General features: G+C 35.8%; 1 protein-coding gene across 5 annotated transcripts in view; it reads left to right on the forward strand.

Moving 5' to 3' along the window:
- The first annotated feature begins 768 nt into the window (after positions 1–768).
- The window catches only part of LOC126755142 (protein unzipped), a 114,467-nt gene continuing 97,554 nt past the window's right edge, over positions 769–17,681 (forward strand). Inside the window, exons 1-2 of one of the 5 annotated variants that reach the window (XM_050467509.1) lie at positions 769–886; positions 5,054–5,208. The gene's annotated coding sequence lies outside the window, so the exon portion shown is untranslated. Of the gene's footprint in view, positions 901–1,129; positions 1,149–5,053; positions 5,209–17,681 lie in introns of those variants that run through there. The other 4 variants (XM_050467510.1, XM_050467508.1, XM_050467511.1 and 1 more) reach the window with 4 other exon arrangements.

The following is a 17,681-nucleotide window of genomic DNA, read 5'->3' on the forward strand; positions in this document are numbered from 1 at the left end:
AATCTAACCTGGCAGAAGGGGTCTTAAAATAATCAAAAAAAATCTAAAATTGAAAAAATGGTGACCATTTACTTTGAAGGAAAATTTATTTTGAAGGAAAATACCTTGGAAAGCTGTAACTCAAAAACTATCTGAGATATCGCAATATCAGAAAATTGAAAATTTTTGAAGTTTACAGTATTTTTTATAATTTTTGTCGCATATTCAAATTCAGCATTTCCGGTTATTGACAAAACAAGAAAAAAAAACATACCTGGCAATACCTCTTTATTTATACCGCTTGTTAAACACAGGTACAGGGTGTATACAAAGGCATGAGTTCACTGTCTGAGCACCGGGTGTTCACGATGGCATAGTTTTTTAATGAATGCTATGGATACTTTCCAAAAATGTATGAAATATTATAAAAACTGTAGCACTAGAACCATTATGTATATAACACAATGTTATCTTTTCTTAAGCTTATATTAAATTAAAAAGTAACTAGTCTCAACTCTCACAGGGTACCCCGAAGTAAAAAAAGTAAGTATTAAGCTAGCAGCACACTGTCGCGTTTCACTGCCACATCGTTCCACTGACACAAGTAAGCGCATGCGTTTGTTGTGTAGTTGTTGCTGTTGCTGTACAGTGGTTGATTTTGCCACACACACTGATAAACCACTGTACAAGCCAGTTAAAAACCCAACCGCCCTCCGTCCCTGCTGCCCGCCAGAGAGCAGTTGGCCAGTTGGATTTTCGTATGTGACGTCTTCAATGTTTGCTGCGAATTCAATTCAACACCGACTTCGATACGGAACGGACGCGCGCGCGCTCATGCTGAATTAACTGTGAAAACGTAGTGAAAAATCGTACAATACTTGGAAGTATAGTAACTACCATAAATCAAGTATATACATGTATGTATGTGTATGGGTGTGTGTGTGTGTTAATAGTGAAAAGTTTTGGCTTCCATTGAGTACGAAAAAAGTTTGGGAAAAAATGCAAATGCGAAATGTTGAATTAAAAAACGCAAAGTGCGCTTTGAAATTTTGAAAATTCGTGTGTTATTCCAGCGGTGCTTCAGATAATTGGCTTTGCAGCGGCAGCGTGTGGCACAAAGTGGTCAAAAAGAAACCGTAAAAGCCGTGAAAAAAGTGTATTTTTCGTGTGTGCGTAAATACAAAGCCAAGCAGCGCACTAACAACAACAACAAATGACTGCGAGTGGAGAGAAGACGTCGTCGTCGCTGCCCATACTACGCGATGAAGGTCACAGCGCCAGGCGCCGCTGAGCTGCCAACCGTCAAGCGGCAGAGTGGAGCCTGGAGTCAAGCGGCAGAGTGAAGCCTAAAGTCTTTTCCCACTTTTTTCCACCTACTTGCTTTGTGCCAGGATTTGCTTACACATTTGTTGACATCCCCGATTTCAAAACTTTTTTTGACAAATGTGCTGTTATTGTACTTTGCTACAAACGCGAAAATACCTGTGAACCACAAGCGCACATATGTATGTACATACATATGTGTGGCGGAGTTCCTTGTTGGAGTATATGCAGTTCACGCATATATGCGTTTGTGTGCCTGTAGGAAGCGGAAAGCGGCAGACGGAAGCGTCGTCAGTCGCTGAATGCGTCACAGGCACTTAAATGCGCATTTTTGTGTGAAATTCCTGCAACAAAACGCTTAAACGAGCGCAAACGATTCACCTTTGTTTCCGTTGCTTTAATTTTTTTGTTTCAATATTATTTCTGTTGTTGTGTGCTGGCTGTGGTGGTTGAAAATGGGGGCATATTTCACATTTTCGTTGCTGGGCCAGCAGCATGGCGGCGCGTTTGGCAAAGCATTTGTATGCGTTCACGTGGAAAATGATTTGCAATCAAAATATGTTTGCCAAATATTTGTGTTGAATTGATTGAAAATAAATAAGTGAAAGCGTAAGCGCTGCAGCGGCCGGATGTCAGAAGGCAGAAGTGCAAGAGATTGCGCCTTAGATTAAGGGCTAAGAAGATAATTTGTAGAAGTTATAGATGAAATTGGGAAAATAAAGATTTTGGATTCTTTTTTGATTATAACACCATAAAAAGCAATAAAAAAATAAAAATAAAATAAAATGAAATAAAAAAATATAATAAAATAAAATAAAAAAATATAAACTAAAAATAAATTAGGTATAATTAAAATATAATAACAACACAAAAAATAGATGAACTAAAATAAAATCAAATAAAAATAAAATAATAATAAAAAATAAAAAAATATAGTAAAATAAAATAAAATGAATGAATAATATAAAAATAAATTAAATTAAATTATATAAAATACAACAAAAAATAAAATAGTATGTAAAAAAATTGTCTTTAAAAATTTAGTGTGTATAAATTTAACTGAAGGATAAATTTGTTAGTTGACCTAGAGGGATAAAAAAAATTAAATCAAGTAAAATAAAACAAAATAATTAAATTAAATTAAAAAAAATTAAAAAAAAACTAATAAAAATAGCTAAAAAAATAAATAAAATTAAATGATATAAAATACAAAAAAAGCAAGTAAAGCAAAATTTGTTCTTATACACATTAAATTTAACTGAAGAATAAATTTGAAAATAAAATAAAATTAAGTAAAATAAAAGAAAATAAGTAAATTCAATGAAAAAATTAAAAAATAAAAATAAAAAAACTAAAAAAAATAAAATATAATATAATAGAATAAAATAAGATAAAATGAAATAAATAAAATTCAATTAAATTAATCAAAAAAAGCAAAAATTTACTAATAAAAAATTAAAAAAAAATTATAATAAATAAATAAAATTAAGTAATATATGTAACTTACAACAAAAAATTAAATAGCAAGTAATAACAAAAGTTATCTTAAATAAAATAAATTAATTAAAATAATGTAACATAAAATAAAATTATACAAGAACCTAATCTATTAAAATAAATTTCAAAAGATATTAAAATTAACTTAAAAAATGAAAAACAAATAAATTTATAAATAAATTTTAAATACAACAAAGAATAAACAACACAAAAAATAATACATTTTTTTTGAGCCAGAGCATAAAACAAAGTTAAAAAGAAATAAAGAAAAAATAAAATAATAAAAAATAAAATCAAATATCTTTAAAAACTTGTAAAATTCTAATCTTAGCTTAAAAAATCCTATACTTCGGTTGCACTGAAGCTATAATACCCTTCACAAATACCGTAAAGGATTTGCTTTCGACTGGTCAGTTTTTTTGGCAGCTGTAAGCTATAGTGATCCCTTCTGAACAATTTATTGTGCGATTGTAACTCTTTTCTGAATAATAATCCTTGCCAAATTTCGTGAAGATATCTTCTCAAATAAAAAAGTTTTCCATACAAGCACTTAGCATTTGATCAGTCAGTTTATATGACAGCTACATATGTGTCATATTTGTCCGATAGCAAGAACTTCTTCGGAGAATGAAGCCTGAGTTATATTTGCTGCCAAATTTCGTGAGTATCTTCTCAAATAAAAAAGTTTACCGTAGAAGAACATTATTTAGACCGGTGGGTTTATATGGCAGCTATAAGCTATAGTGGGCCGATCTGAACAAGTTTTTCAGAAATTATAGCGTTACATTAAGCATTAATATTTCAAAAATTTCGTGAAGATATCTCATTAAATAGAACAGTTTTCCATACAAGCACTTAAATTGGATCGATCACTTTGTATGACAGCTATATGCTATAGTGCACCGATTTGAGCAATTTCTTCAGAGGTTATAGCCTAGTCTTGGTCAATATTCTGTGCCAAATTTTGTTAAGATATCTTGTCAAATAAAAAAGTTTTCCATATAAGCACCTAAATTTGATCGCTCAGTTTGTATGGCAGCTATATGCCATAGTGATCCAATATTAACAATTCCGACAAATAAGCAGCTTATCTGCGAAAAAAGGACTTCTGAAAAATTTCACAACGATAGCTCAAAAACTGAGTGACCACTTCAAATATAATTGCTCAAACTTAGTAGAAAATATATCCACCCAGTGGCTAAAAGCCCATAAACAATTCTAATGACCACATGACATCAAAATAATTCAACTTTATAAGCTCAGACACGGCAACAGAACTACTGTCAGCAAATTCAATTAAATATTGATTTTCCATACATGATTGCCAGCACACTAGTTCACTCTCCGCATCTATAGTAATTGCAGGCCGGTGCCGAAAAGCGAAAAAATGTAACAAATTACAAAATGTTCGTTTACTTTGTACTTAGCATAAAATTCGATAATGTAAACAGAGCGCGAGTAAGCAACGGTCCGGCAGCGGGCACCGGTCGAACCAACAACACGCATGCGGCTGTGTGTACATATTTGTACAGCGCGCCCTTGCCACCCTGTATAAATGCCGCCCCATTCAATTACTGCTTGCGCATCGTCCGTCCAGCCTGGTCAGCCCAACTGTTGGCCGCGCTGTCGCGTTCTACTTTATTGTGCTCGCATTTGGCTGCACTCTGTCGCGCGCCTTTGTAGTTGATCCTTTTCGAAAAATTTTCCTGGCAGCGGTTACTTCGGGGCATTGGCCGCACAACGCGTCGCCACTCATTTATTTACTTTATTTGCTTTTCTTGCCTTTTTTGTTTTTGTTTGTGGCGCTGCTGCAACAAACGCTTTCAGCAACGGTGTGTTGTTGTTGTGTTTTCTTTTTAATTTCAATTTTGCTTTTACGAACTTTTGGTTTTTCAGCATTTTAAGTGAGCTTTTCATTTTGCTTTGCTTTGTCGCCGCTTTAAGTGCTCTGAATTATTTATTATTGAGTAACAAAATATGAGCAAAGGAAATGCGACAAAAAAGTACATAAAACATTTATGTAAAAAATACAACAACAAGTACATAAACATTTTATGCAAGAAATACAACAACAAGTACATAAAATATTTATGTAAAACGTCTTCTCTTCAACTCGCTTCGTAAAAGTGTTTGTGCTGAATATCCTAAAAGAGAACCGTCTTCATCAACTGTAAATTTGTGTTTTTCTTTGTAAGAACCGCCATTTTTTGTTTTTGTTATCTAAATATTATTCTTTTTTATGTCTTTGTGCCAGTTGTAACATTCAATTAGTGTAATAAAAGTGCTTTTATTGCGCATTTATAATGAAACTGTCGTAAACTCGAAATTTTTTCTGCAAAGAGAAACCAAACTGAGGAATTTTTCAATAGTTGAACGTGTATTGAAACCCGTATTTTCTAGTTATTAGAGGTAAGTGGATATTATTTATTATTATTATGAATATTTATAAAGAATATTGTTATATTATATTTTAATGATCGAGAGAGACAATCATAGTCTTTACACTCGAAAAGTAGCCAGGGGTCATTTAGGTATCCTCTTAGTTAAACTAAGAAAAAAAATTTTCCCAAAAATTTCGTATTGTTTCAAAAATATCGGTTAAAAGATAAAACACAAATATGTATATAACCAACAAAAAAATAGGTATACATACATTGTATAACCAAATATCTAAACATAAATCTTCTGCTCTCCAAGTTCTTAGTGTATTTGCCAATATGAAATGCTTACTGACGCCACTTTTGCTAACTTCTAACATCTCTTTGTCTGTTTTTGTTCATCTTGCTGTCTATCCAAGCAACTGATTACTTAAAAAGAAGCACAGAGAGTTCTTGCATAAGAACACTATTAGACAAATCTGAAGGAAAAATTTTAGATTGATGTCCTAAGAGGTCTGTGGGGTATTTACAGTATCTTGATTACGAATTTGAGTTGAAAAGTTTCCATCACGTAAAGCTATTTTTGTCATTTTAGTAAATGGTGGTTGTTTGACACCCACACCCCTTGACTTCTTCTTCTTATTTTTTGGCGTAGACACCGCTTACTCGGTTATAACCGAATTTACAACAGCGCGCCAGCCGTTCTTTCTCTCCACTGTTTGTCGCCAATTGCAGATTCCAATGTAGACCAGGTCCTTCTCCGCCTGGTCTCTCCAACGGTGTGGTGGACTTCTTTCTCCTAAACGACGCCTAGCGGGTACTGCGTCGAATACTCTCAGAGCTGGAGTGTTTTTTCTGTATCTCTCGAAGTAGCACTTGTTGACAAAAGCGGAAAGAGGCAGCTTCTTTTTGTCCCGTCAAAATCGACGAAGAGTTGGTGTGTGTCGATTCTTTTTTAACGGTTTTTTCAAGATTTGGCGCATGGTGAATTTCTGGTCAGTTGTTGATTTTCCAGGCCTGTAGCCTTACTCATAAAGTCCAATCAGTTTGTTGAGGGTAGGGTTTTAATTTTTCACACAGTTCCCTCGATAGAATCTTATATGCGATTTTGTTTAGGCTTATCCCACGGTAGTTGACGCAGTTGTGGGGGGGTTCCCTTTTTGTGGATTGGACCGAGCACACTGCCGCTAAGTTTGTTTTCTTTGAAATTGTTCCTTTTCGTTATTGTCTCAATAGCGACGTTGTCTTCTGGTCTTCCCCTTAAACTATTTTCTATTGCTCGCTAATGTTTGCTACATTGGATCCGAGTTCTAACATGAGATGTGGCGTCTTCATACCCTTGTCCGTTTCTTGCACGGCTCCTACGTTTAAGACCCTGGGATATGATCCGTTTGACCATGCTTCGTGCATCGACAGCAGCTCGGTGGGTTTTTGCAGTCTTTCAGCTTGTGCTCGGGTTTCCCATATCTTATGCATAATCCATGGCTGTGTGGCTCTTTGCATACCAATTATAGATGGCCGTAGTTGAAGCATCTGTAGCTTTTTTAATTCCATTCAAGAGCTTAATGCTGCAGGTAATCCATAGTATTTTTATATGACCGTTCTTTAGGACACTGTTTCTTGGCTGTCAACATTGTTGCGTATTTGGTCGCGTGACTTTGGTCCCCATAGTGATTTCTTCGGCTGCTTCATTTATTATCGTCCAAGGGAGGTCTCTACTTCTAATCGGGTGGTTAAGGAGTCGAGGTCTCGTTTCTTTATTGTGGCTTTCTGCTTCGGTTGACAGTTCACCTGCTTACACAACCTCAGAGCTTCTCAATCCCTCAATGGTAGAGATACCCAAATTTGTAAATTTCATTGCGGTCACTAAGCACCGGCTGGGTAACTACTGAACTGCTTGTTGGAGGTAGGCTCGAGTTGTACGTTCCACTATTTTAGCCCGACTGTGTTCATCCGTTGATAATACTCCCTTTCGGAACTTAAAACACATTGCAAAAAGGATAAGAAAGAACACATAAAGGGTACCCTTTTACAATTTAATTTAAGCTTACAAAGCCATAACTGTAATGCAAGTGCCTCCCACGAGCCGACGAAGCAACGAAGGTGACAATAATCGATTGAATTAAAGTAACATTGTGCACGAGCTAACGGAAAAAATAATTGCAAAAGCGGATGTGAAGGCAGAAAACCGTGTAAAGAGACCATATTAGAGCGCTTATGCTGCGCCAAGGGCATACAGGTGTTCGCAGACTCGGTAAATTAACGGTAACAGCATGTAAGTGCAGCAAGTGTTGTTAACCTCGCCAAGTACATACATAGCTACATAAGTATGTGGTTATGTATATGGTATATGTATATATGATTATGCCCACCGACTGTATATAGATATATACTCGTAAATATGATGCGCTTGCAGAGGCAGGTAAAGTTCTAAAACCTCGACTCTCTCTCCGTTCGTATGTAGCGTGTCGTCACACAATTGCGGGGGCGTAAAAACACAGGTATTCCCAAAGGATGTGCGGCAAAATGTCGCAGACGCAACACAGCGCCATGGCAGACACACTTTTGGGGCGTAGATGCGGAGTTTGGGACGCGGTTCGGGTGAAACACCGCTTGCCAGACGTGCCGGCAAGTTGACAGCCGACAGTCGCTCCAACGGTGAGTTGGAGTACATGTAAACAAGACAACATAATCAAAAAGTTCGGCAACCAAAACCAGCGTAAATAAAGCCTCGGCCGTCTGACGAGCAACAAGGACCGCATTGTGTAAATAAAATGTAATAAAAGACGACGAAAAGAATTGAGGGATATAATTTTTACACACATATAAGCGGAAAGCCGGAAATATTGCGTAGTTGTTTTTTTTTCTGTGCGGACTAACAAGGGATATACTCCGTTTTTCGGCAAGTGAAGCAAAACTCGTTACGCAGCGCAATTGTTGAAGGGCGCATGTATGCACGTGACAAGCGCTCTCTCTAATGCCCCTAAGGAAAAGGGAGAAATATATGAAAGTGAACAAAGCCATAGAAAAGTTTGTGTTGCCTTCGAGTTTTCTTAAGAAGTTCCCTCGGCCTTTGTGTAAGACGCCAAGTAAGTAACTCACCCTTTGATGTGCCTCAGACGCAATGAAAATGTCGTAGCGATTACATAGCGTGGAAAATTGAAATTATCCTGTAATTACGGTACCATCCGCACTGTGCGAAATCCATATTGGCGGTGAGCTATTGATTTTGTATTTGGGGCGCTTTTATAATTATGATTTCATGGAATAAATTTGATTCGTTTGAGTTGCCAAATGAGGCTAATACTGTTGCGATACATGTGTTATATATACATATGTACTTGTATGTTGATGTGTATACAGTGAAATAACCCTTAAGCGGACACTGGTGGGACCAGCCGTTCTGTCCGGCTAATAGAGTTGTCCGATTAATAGATTGTCCTTAATAAATTTCAAAATATGTTGGCACTGGCCAATGTGCACGGTTCGTGGTAATGTCCGCTTAATAGAGGTGCGGTTTAATAGATCTTTCACTGAATATGTGTACATGTATCTTTCTTGGCTACAGGTTATTTCAGAAGAGTATTTACTAAAGCTATGTTGTATAACTTTTCCAATATTTTATACTTGGTTATACATACTTTTTGGCGTCCTTTTCGGTAGAGTTCTATTAATTTTCAATGTAAGTTGTGGTCCTTTTTACTTTTCTACTCTCTTCAGCTTTGCTTAATAGCATGACCAAAATTCGCTAGATTTCTTCAAAACTGATCCATTTTTTTTTCATTGATCGTGGTTATGTGAGTTTTTCACATTAATTTTTAGGTTATATAAAAAAAGTCTGTGAACAAAAGTTATAGACCTTTTCATTACTCACAACATTGCCGTATAACTTTTTTGCAAAGGACTCATAGTTTTGCCGGAAATCAAGATAAACCATACTTAAGCCTTAAAAATTCAACCGAGCCCTTCTCCTTCCTTTTCCCGACTCAGATCGCCTGTAAAATACTTTTCCCTTAATGTTTGTTATTTTAGCTTTCGTTTCCGAAGCGTTTCAATACATGATGAATTTCTTTCTTTCTCAATAATTTTCAGAAGCTTCTTTCTGCACTAAGTCTATAGTCTATAGATTTGATATCATATAATATTACGCACTTCATTTCAGCTGAGAAAAACCGTCAAAGCTTTATCAAAGCTTTTTAACTGGCAAACATTCTGATTCGGTAATTCCGGATCGGTTTTTGTTTAAATTTTTTAATGAGCGGAATTTTCTGCTATGGGAACCTAAATTTCATTGGCCGCCATAAACTAAAAAATACCGAAAAATCATTTTATAATACCGAAAAACGAAAATGAGTACATTCTGGATTTTGGACGTCTACTTGAACATTTTGTAAGGTTAGTTTAACAGAAACTACGGCCCAATAACGGCCCATAAACCGCAACAAACCATAATTTTTTTGGGATGCAATGGTGACTCATGGAATACGTATAGTTGCCTGACCAATAGAGCATATTTTGCTTATTGACGAAGCCATTCAGTCAGAAATGAGCCTCATCGCTGAACATAATTTTTCGATCAAAATCTGGATTATTTTCAAGTTGTTGCTCAGCCCCATTCATGAACATACGACGATTCTGGTGGTCAAGCGGCTTCAGTTCTTGCGTCAATTGAGCTTGAAAGGATGTAGGCCAATGCTTGAGAACCACGTGGGAGAGATTGATTTGGGTCTTCCTCAATTCATGCGCTAGCGGCAGCAATATTCTCGACACTACGGGCACTTCTTTGTTTATAAATTGAACGTAGCGCTCTTAAAGTTGAGGTCACTGACTTCGAATTTCGGTAGCAAATTTTAATAATTTCGACTCGTTGTTGGATCATATATCTTTCCACGATAAAACGGGGAACCTTACTGAAGAGAAATGTCAAAAGAGCGGGAAAAAATATAACGTCGTCTACTTTTGTAGCGCCCTTATTGAAAAACCCGTTATATCTAGCGTAGAACACGCTGTATGCTTGTCTTCATCTTCTTCATTTTGTTTCTATGTTCTGAGGCTCGTTGGTCTTTGAAATTTCTTAACGTATTCTAGCTGGTGCAATACGGTTTTGGGGTTTCCATTATGGATTGAATTTTGATTTTTTTTGGAAAAATTTTGCGGAAAAAATGGCCTGTTTCGAGGTCTCAGTTCGAAAACAACTGTTCCGTAAGAAGGTTTTATTGCAAACAAAAAATGGCTTTCTTAGCAAAATAAAAGGCATTATAATAACTTTTGTCTAGGGTTCTCGAAAACAAGTGGGTTTAATTAACTTTTTTTTATAGGCTGAACAGGGTATTTTGAGTTTGCCGCAAAGTTTGTAACATCCAGAACAAAATGTCGAAGACCCTATAAAGCATATGTGTAACTAACCAGTGTGATGAGCTGGGTCGACTCGGCCATATTCGTGTGTCTGTCCATCTGTCTGTTTTTAAATAGGCTAACTAGAGATATCGATCTAAAACAACTTTGTCTCAAGGAACCGCCTTTTGTTGGAACCGCAGATATTTAAACAATTCAAAATATAGCCGTCGTAAGAACTGACCGAATAAACTCAAGTCTTGGTATGGAAAATTTTTCCATTTCATAGGATATCTTCACGAAATTTGCACAGATCGTTTCTTTATACCTTATAATGAATACCGCTATACACTTTTGTACAAACTCTGCTATCAAGTTGCGAATAATCAACAATTCGAACTCGTTTAAATTCAACACTTGCAGAAACCGAATTCGCATGCTAAAATCGTCTGCGATAACAATGTTAAAATAAAGAAGCCCCGAAAAAAACACAAAAAAGAACGGCAGAGGCAACTAAAATTTCGAAAAAGTTGTGCGACTTGTCTAAAACAACAACAACAACACACACATACATATGTACATACTTGCTGTTTGGTGCCGGCATATTGACATTCAGGCAGACGTACGAAATTTTGGTAATGAAAACAAGAGCGTAACTGAAGACAACACACACAAACATACATCTATGCACACACACACACATACAAACATAAGTACAGCGAACATGTGGAATTTTGCACGGTTAACTGAATGAGCTTCAGCGCTGCCAGCACGTTTCTTGACTTTGTGCTTTTCAAAACTCCAGCGCTGCTCCTGTTATTGTTGTTGTTGTTGTCTTGTAAGCTGTTAAATTTGTTCCACCTCCATTCGGTTGGTTTGGGGTTTCAGCAATTTGCCATTTTTTGTATACTCTTATTTAAGTTTATTCCGTTTTGCGCGTCGCCTTTTGCCGCTGACTGATCTCTTTAGCGAAATGGGCGCTGCAGCAGTCGCTGCCGCGTCTACCACCGGTTTTTATGTACTCTTCTGAAAACATATACTTACATGTGTGTGTTCGCTTTTATGACTGCCTTTTTGTAACATTTGTTCGCTATTGTTTTGCTCATATTTGTGAACACTGGCGTCACTCTGCCGCCGCCACCGCCTGCCTTGTGGCATGCATCAGCATTGACTTTGGTGGCGACTTAAGTTCGGTGGCTCACAACAACGTGTGGGTAGAACGAAATGTATGACACAAAAAGCATGCTAAATGGAATTACCAGAAAAAAACAACAAAAAAGCAATAACAACAAAGGTCTGTGGCCCAAGCTGATGTCACAAATAATAAATAAATAAGTGAAAGGTAGAAATAGAAAAGCAATACTCATGGTAATAAGAAGTCGTCTCAGCACAAGCTTAGACTAATATTTGTACATAAATATTTGATTCATAACAAATGCGACAAATTATGTTTTCGATGTGCGGATGTGTTTACCGAAATTAGCGGGTAGTTTGGGACCAAACTGGTACGTTAAAATGAAAATGAAAACGCATTTAGTGAAAATAAGTTTTTTCTAAGATGTAGGTAAACAAACTAGAAAGATAGATACATATGTAGATATAAATAGACTACACTTTAATTAAAAACTTGTTTATTATTAAAAGTTTTCTAGAGCTTTGAAAGCTCCGAGGAATCTTTAATTAATTAAAGAGAACACAAAAGCATTGGACATCATAACAAGTCTGAATTATTAAAAGCTTTTTAAAACTATGTGAGCTTTCATCACATTTGAATGAGTTTTGACTGAAAAAAAAATAGTTCAAATATTTCATAACAACATTTTCATAGCAAAAGCTTTCCAAAGTTTTAAAAATTGTGGAAATGAATGGAAGCTAATAGAAAATCGTTACAGATTATAACAATTTTTTCATTACTAAAAGCTTTTCAAAGTGATAAAAGCTTTGTAGATTTGGTATATAAACTATATACATAGATCGATAGATATAGATATACTAGATATTAAAACTTTTTTTATATCGAAAGCTTTGAAAAACGATGAAAGCTTTGATGAGTCTTTAATTAATTAGAGAGAATAAAAAGCCATGATAATCTTAGGCAATCTTAATTATTAAATCTTTTTTTTTTACTTTGATCACTCTGATCAAATTTCAATGCATTTTGACTAAACAAACAGTATAATAATTTCATGATAACATTTTTATGTGAAAAGCTTTCCAAAACTATAAAAATTGTCATGAAATTTTAATGAATAGAAGATTATAGAAAAGTGTTACAGATCATAAAAATTTTTTGGTTACTAAAAGTTGTTCAAAATGATGAAAGCTTTGGAGATTGAGTTTTCACGAATATTTTTATTAACCTAAAGACTGTTTCTTTTAATAATTTTTACTTATTTCTGTTAATTGAAACTTAAAAGCTTTCCAAAATTGTTAAAAGCTTTTACGATTTTTCTTATTAATTAATTTTCTTAATTATTTTTTATCACACATGTTGCTTGTAAAACATATTACTAATATCTTATGATTACAATTTAAAATTTTACCAAAAATATTGAAAGCTTTGGTGTTGGAGCTTTCACAAACTTATTTAATTTTAGGGACTTATTCTTTTAATTATTTTTTGTTACATCTGTTGCTAGGATTTTTTCTAATTACCCAAAATAATAAAAGCTCTGATGAAAGCTTTTTTTTTAAACTATTTGTTTTTTTGAATTTTAAGTCACAAGCCTTTAAATTCATTGGCCATGCCTCTATCGAAGGTATGTTTGCAGAGCGCTAGCTTCGGCAACCGGTAGTCCAATTTTTTTGGAATGAAATCAAAGTGTGCGAATATTCCAGAGTACCCAGCCTGGCAGTTTTCTACGTGCTCAGATTCTCTAAGTTTGAGGTTGGCTTGCGCGACCACACACTTTACCGCTATGTTCACTGGTGCTATATGCAGCAAGACATTCAATGCCATAGCTGGTGTGGTTTTTATTGTACCACAAATACCGATTAAAGCAGCCCGTTTCCAATTTCTTCGTAAGTGTGGTCTTTTTCAGCGCCTTCCACCAAATAAAAATGCCGTAGTATATTTTAAGCTTAACTTCATAAAGTCAAAGGACAACCTTTGCAGAGAGTTCTGCCTTTTGTTTTGCTTTAAATGTATTATTAAAACTTAGATTTTTTAGTAAAATCGTTTGACAAATTTTCAGCGTGTCAAAAGTGAAAACTATATCTCAAAAATGAAAATATTGATCGGAACAGATATATCTCTGAAATTTTGTTTAAATTTTTGTGTAATTTCGAAAATATTACCGGAATATATGAAATTTGTGTGTCTGTATTCTTAAATAATATATACATTAAGAAAATAAAAAAAAAATATTTTTTGAATATTCTAACTGTATATAACCGAAAGAGGATGAATCATTTGTGATGATTCCGACAAGTCGCTTGAAAATTAATTTCTTCTTCATATATGTGGGATTTTGTATAAGCCTGTTGAGAATTGCATTTGCATGTTACTAATGAACGAAATAATAATAACTGCCTGACTCTTATAGTTGAAGCAGCATGAAATGTTTTTTCGATATTCAAATTATTTTCGTCTATATAGTTTGCAATAGCATCAACATTCAATCGAAAACTTGACTCTCAATTGGTTTCATAAATATTTTAATTATGTATTTTTCCTCACAAATAACACCAAAAAACTCCGCTCCATAAACGCTTGGCTAACAATCATGCATATTCATGAGCGCAATAATATTTATTTGATTTGAAATTATACTTCCGTGCTGTATTTGCGCCCCTACTCTCCGACGACATGCCAAGGAATTTCACAACCGAGCGAACTTGTCCTTGCGCCTCTACGCCTCAGGCGTATATGTATGTATGTGCCAGTATAGGTATGTAACTGCCTCCGCATGTATATGTGTGCCTGTGTTTGTTTATGCGCTTTTATTATCCTTCTCCATTACGCCATTTCACGCGAATATCGGCGCTGCTCATCGTTTTATAACACGCGACATTGAGTGTCATTAAATTGGCGCCAAGTTGCGGAGTTGCTGCCAAGCAGCACGACAACCGCAAGCAAATAACTGTATGTTGGCATGTGTATGTAAGAAAGTGTGGCAACAAGGACACACTGCGTATATGTATATGTAACAATAGTAAAACGCAACAATAACAACAAAGCAGCAGTAACAAGCACGTCAGCAGCTCTGCCCTTCAAAGCTTTATGAATATGGAAAATGTATGAGCAGGGATATGCGCGGAGAATCCTTATTGCAAATACCTTAACTGACAGCAGCTACACGTATTTGTGTAGTGAAAGAATGACACTGACAACAGCCACTCGTATTTGTGTAGTGCAAGCGTGTCTAGCGTTGCCAACTATGACTCAAATGGGAATGTGGCCGTAAGTTGCTGGTAAAGTGGCTTCGTTAGTTGCTTTATATGAACTACTATTGTGATATGTTTACTGCTTTTGTTGTTGTTGTTTTCTATAATGTTGTCATTTTTCTTGAGTGTTGTTGTTTTGTTGTTGCTGTTCCTATTTTTGCATAATTTTTTCGCACAAGGGTTGGCAAATATAGCAGGAAATATCATTATGCGCGCAAATCAAATAAAAGCGAAAGAGCGGCTGACAGGATCCATGCTTGATAAGGCTGAGGCGATGTTCAGTGGGTATAGAAAAGCATATTGAAAACCTTATTATTTTTATTCTCAAATCTAGTGCTTGCAAAAACAACAAATGTCAAAAGTCTAGCAGATTTCAAAAATAGAAAATATTGTTAAAGGAAGGAAGGGAAGGCAGCAGCTCCCCCTAACAGCATTCGGGGCGCGCGTTTTGCTTTGAAATCAGCTAAGCAGCGGCGGATTAGCGCCAGCAAAGTGCGACAGACACACGCATATTCCTGGCACTTGCCAGCAGCGCGTTTGGTGGTTGTTACTGTTACTCTAACGGCGATGCGTGTAATTTTTGGCAGCGTCGGCACAATGAGTCATCGTCGAGCGAATGGCAGAAGCAAACAAAACAAAATAAACTCAAACAAAATAAGCGCAGACAAGCTTAGAAGCAAGAACAAATTGAATAATACAATTTTATGGAGAAGTGCGATAGGAAGACTCATACATATGTATATACATTATATACATACATATGTATAGATAAAGAAATGTGGGCGTAGTACACACCCACTGATGAAGCCAAAAATAGATGCGTCATCACACGCATAGACACGCGTACATATGTACACACACATAGATATGCATACATACATATATACAACTAAAACTTATAATATATAAGCTTCTAAACACACACACACTCTCGCACAAATGTTTAATTTCACTCAGCGCGTCCTTTGTCTTCATAAAAAGCTTAACTTTTATCGGTTTCTACTCGCAATATTGTTATACCCTTAACAGGCTGGATTAAGTTTGCCATAAAGTTCGTAAAAGACAGAAGGAGGCATCAGAGACCCTGTTCAGTATATACATATAGCCGATTTGGCTTTCTTCGTACCTCCGTCCTCTCTGGTTGTATATGCATAAGCAAACTATTCCTTCAGTTTTTGAGATATTTATCTGGAATTTTGCACATGTCTTTTCCTCCCAAGCTAGCTCATCATATGTCGGATTATCGAAAATTGGATCATTATAGCATATAGTTGCCATATAAACTGACCAATAAAAATCAAGTCCTTGTATGGAAAACTTTTTTATTTGACAAGATATCTTTACGAAATACGGTATGTATTGTTACCTAAGCCAGCGCTACGCTTTCCGAAACAATTGTTCCGATCGGGTATCTAAAGCATATAGCTGTCATATAAACTGATCGACCAAAATTTAGTCCTTATATGGAAAACTTTTAAATTTAACAACATATCTTCACGAAATTTTCCATGAGTAATTACCAAAGTCAACACCATTATCTCCGAAGAAATTGTTCAAATCGGTTCCCTATAGCATATAGCTGTCATACAAGTTGGCCGATCAAAAGCAAGTCCTTGTATGGGAAACTTTTGTAATTGACGAGATATCTTCTCGAAATTTAGTATGAGTGATTATCTAAGACAACACCCTAATCTCCGAAAAAATTGTTCAGATCGAACTATTATAGCTTATAGCTGCCATATAAACTTATCGACCAAAATTTAGTCCTTATATGCAAAACTTTTTTATGTGACGAGATTTCGTCACGAAATTTTCCGCGAGTGATTGCCGAAAGCAACATCATTATCTCCGAACAAATTGTTAAAATCGGGCTACTATAGCATATAGCTGTCATACAAACTGACCTATAAAAATCAAGTCCTTGTATGGATAACTTCTTTATTTAACCAAATATCTTCCCTAAATTTGGTATGAGTGATTATCCAAGACAACAAAAAAATCTCCGAAAAATTTGTTCCGATCGGGCTACTATAGCATATAGCTGCCATACAAATCGAACGATCAAAACCAAGATAATAGCCTTTTTACTCGCTTTTACGCTATAAGAAATGCAACTGTGTAGGGTATAATACCATTCGGTGCAGCCGAGGTTATGTAGTGGGTTATTGCTGTTGTTTTTTATTCACTACTCGCGCATTTAACTCTGCATTGTGGAGCCAGAAAGGCAATAAATTTTATTTTCCGCAGCGCCATTGAAATCGCTGAATGCCATCAGGTCAATAAGGAAGTTGAAATAGGAAATGTATGAAAGTTAGTAACGATAACGGGAACAAAAAACAACAACAGAAATAATAATAACAACAACAAAAACAATTTCCATAGAGAAAGTACCACTTCCAGCAATAATAACAGCAAAATGTACGCCAGCGACATTTGTCATTAAGCTACTGTCACGTGGTCGCGCCAACGTTTCGCAGGCAAGACCGACAGCAATCGGGTGCTGACACATTTACAGGAAAAAAAGCATTTATTACAGGACTGCGTGTGTGCGGGTGCGTCATTTAGACGACGCCATAGCATATAGACAACGTCCAGGCTGACCGCCAGCGCCTGCAAGCCTTCATTGTGCCTTCGCAAGCATTGTTTTTTGACAGTTCTATTAACTGTATGCCATAGACATTTGTTTTTATTGTTGTTGAGACACACACCTACACATGTTTGCGTGCATTCTTTGTTTATCTTTCGTGTTGTCGTAGGTTTTGCCAAAAATTTTATGTCTCCTTT

This window comes from Bactrocera neohumeralis, chromosome 4, assembly GCF_024586455.1.
Source record: "Bactrocera neohumeralis isolate Rockhampton chromosome 4, APGP_CSIRO_Bneo_wtdbg2-racon-allhic-juicebox.fasta_v2, whole genome shotgun sequence".
NCBI lineage: Eukaryota > Metazoa > Arthropoda > Insecta > Diptera > Tephritidae > Bactrocera > Bactrocera neohumeralis.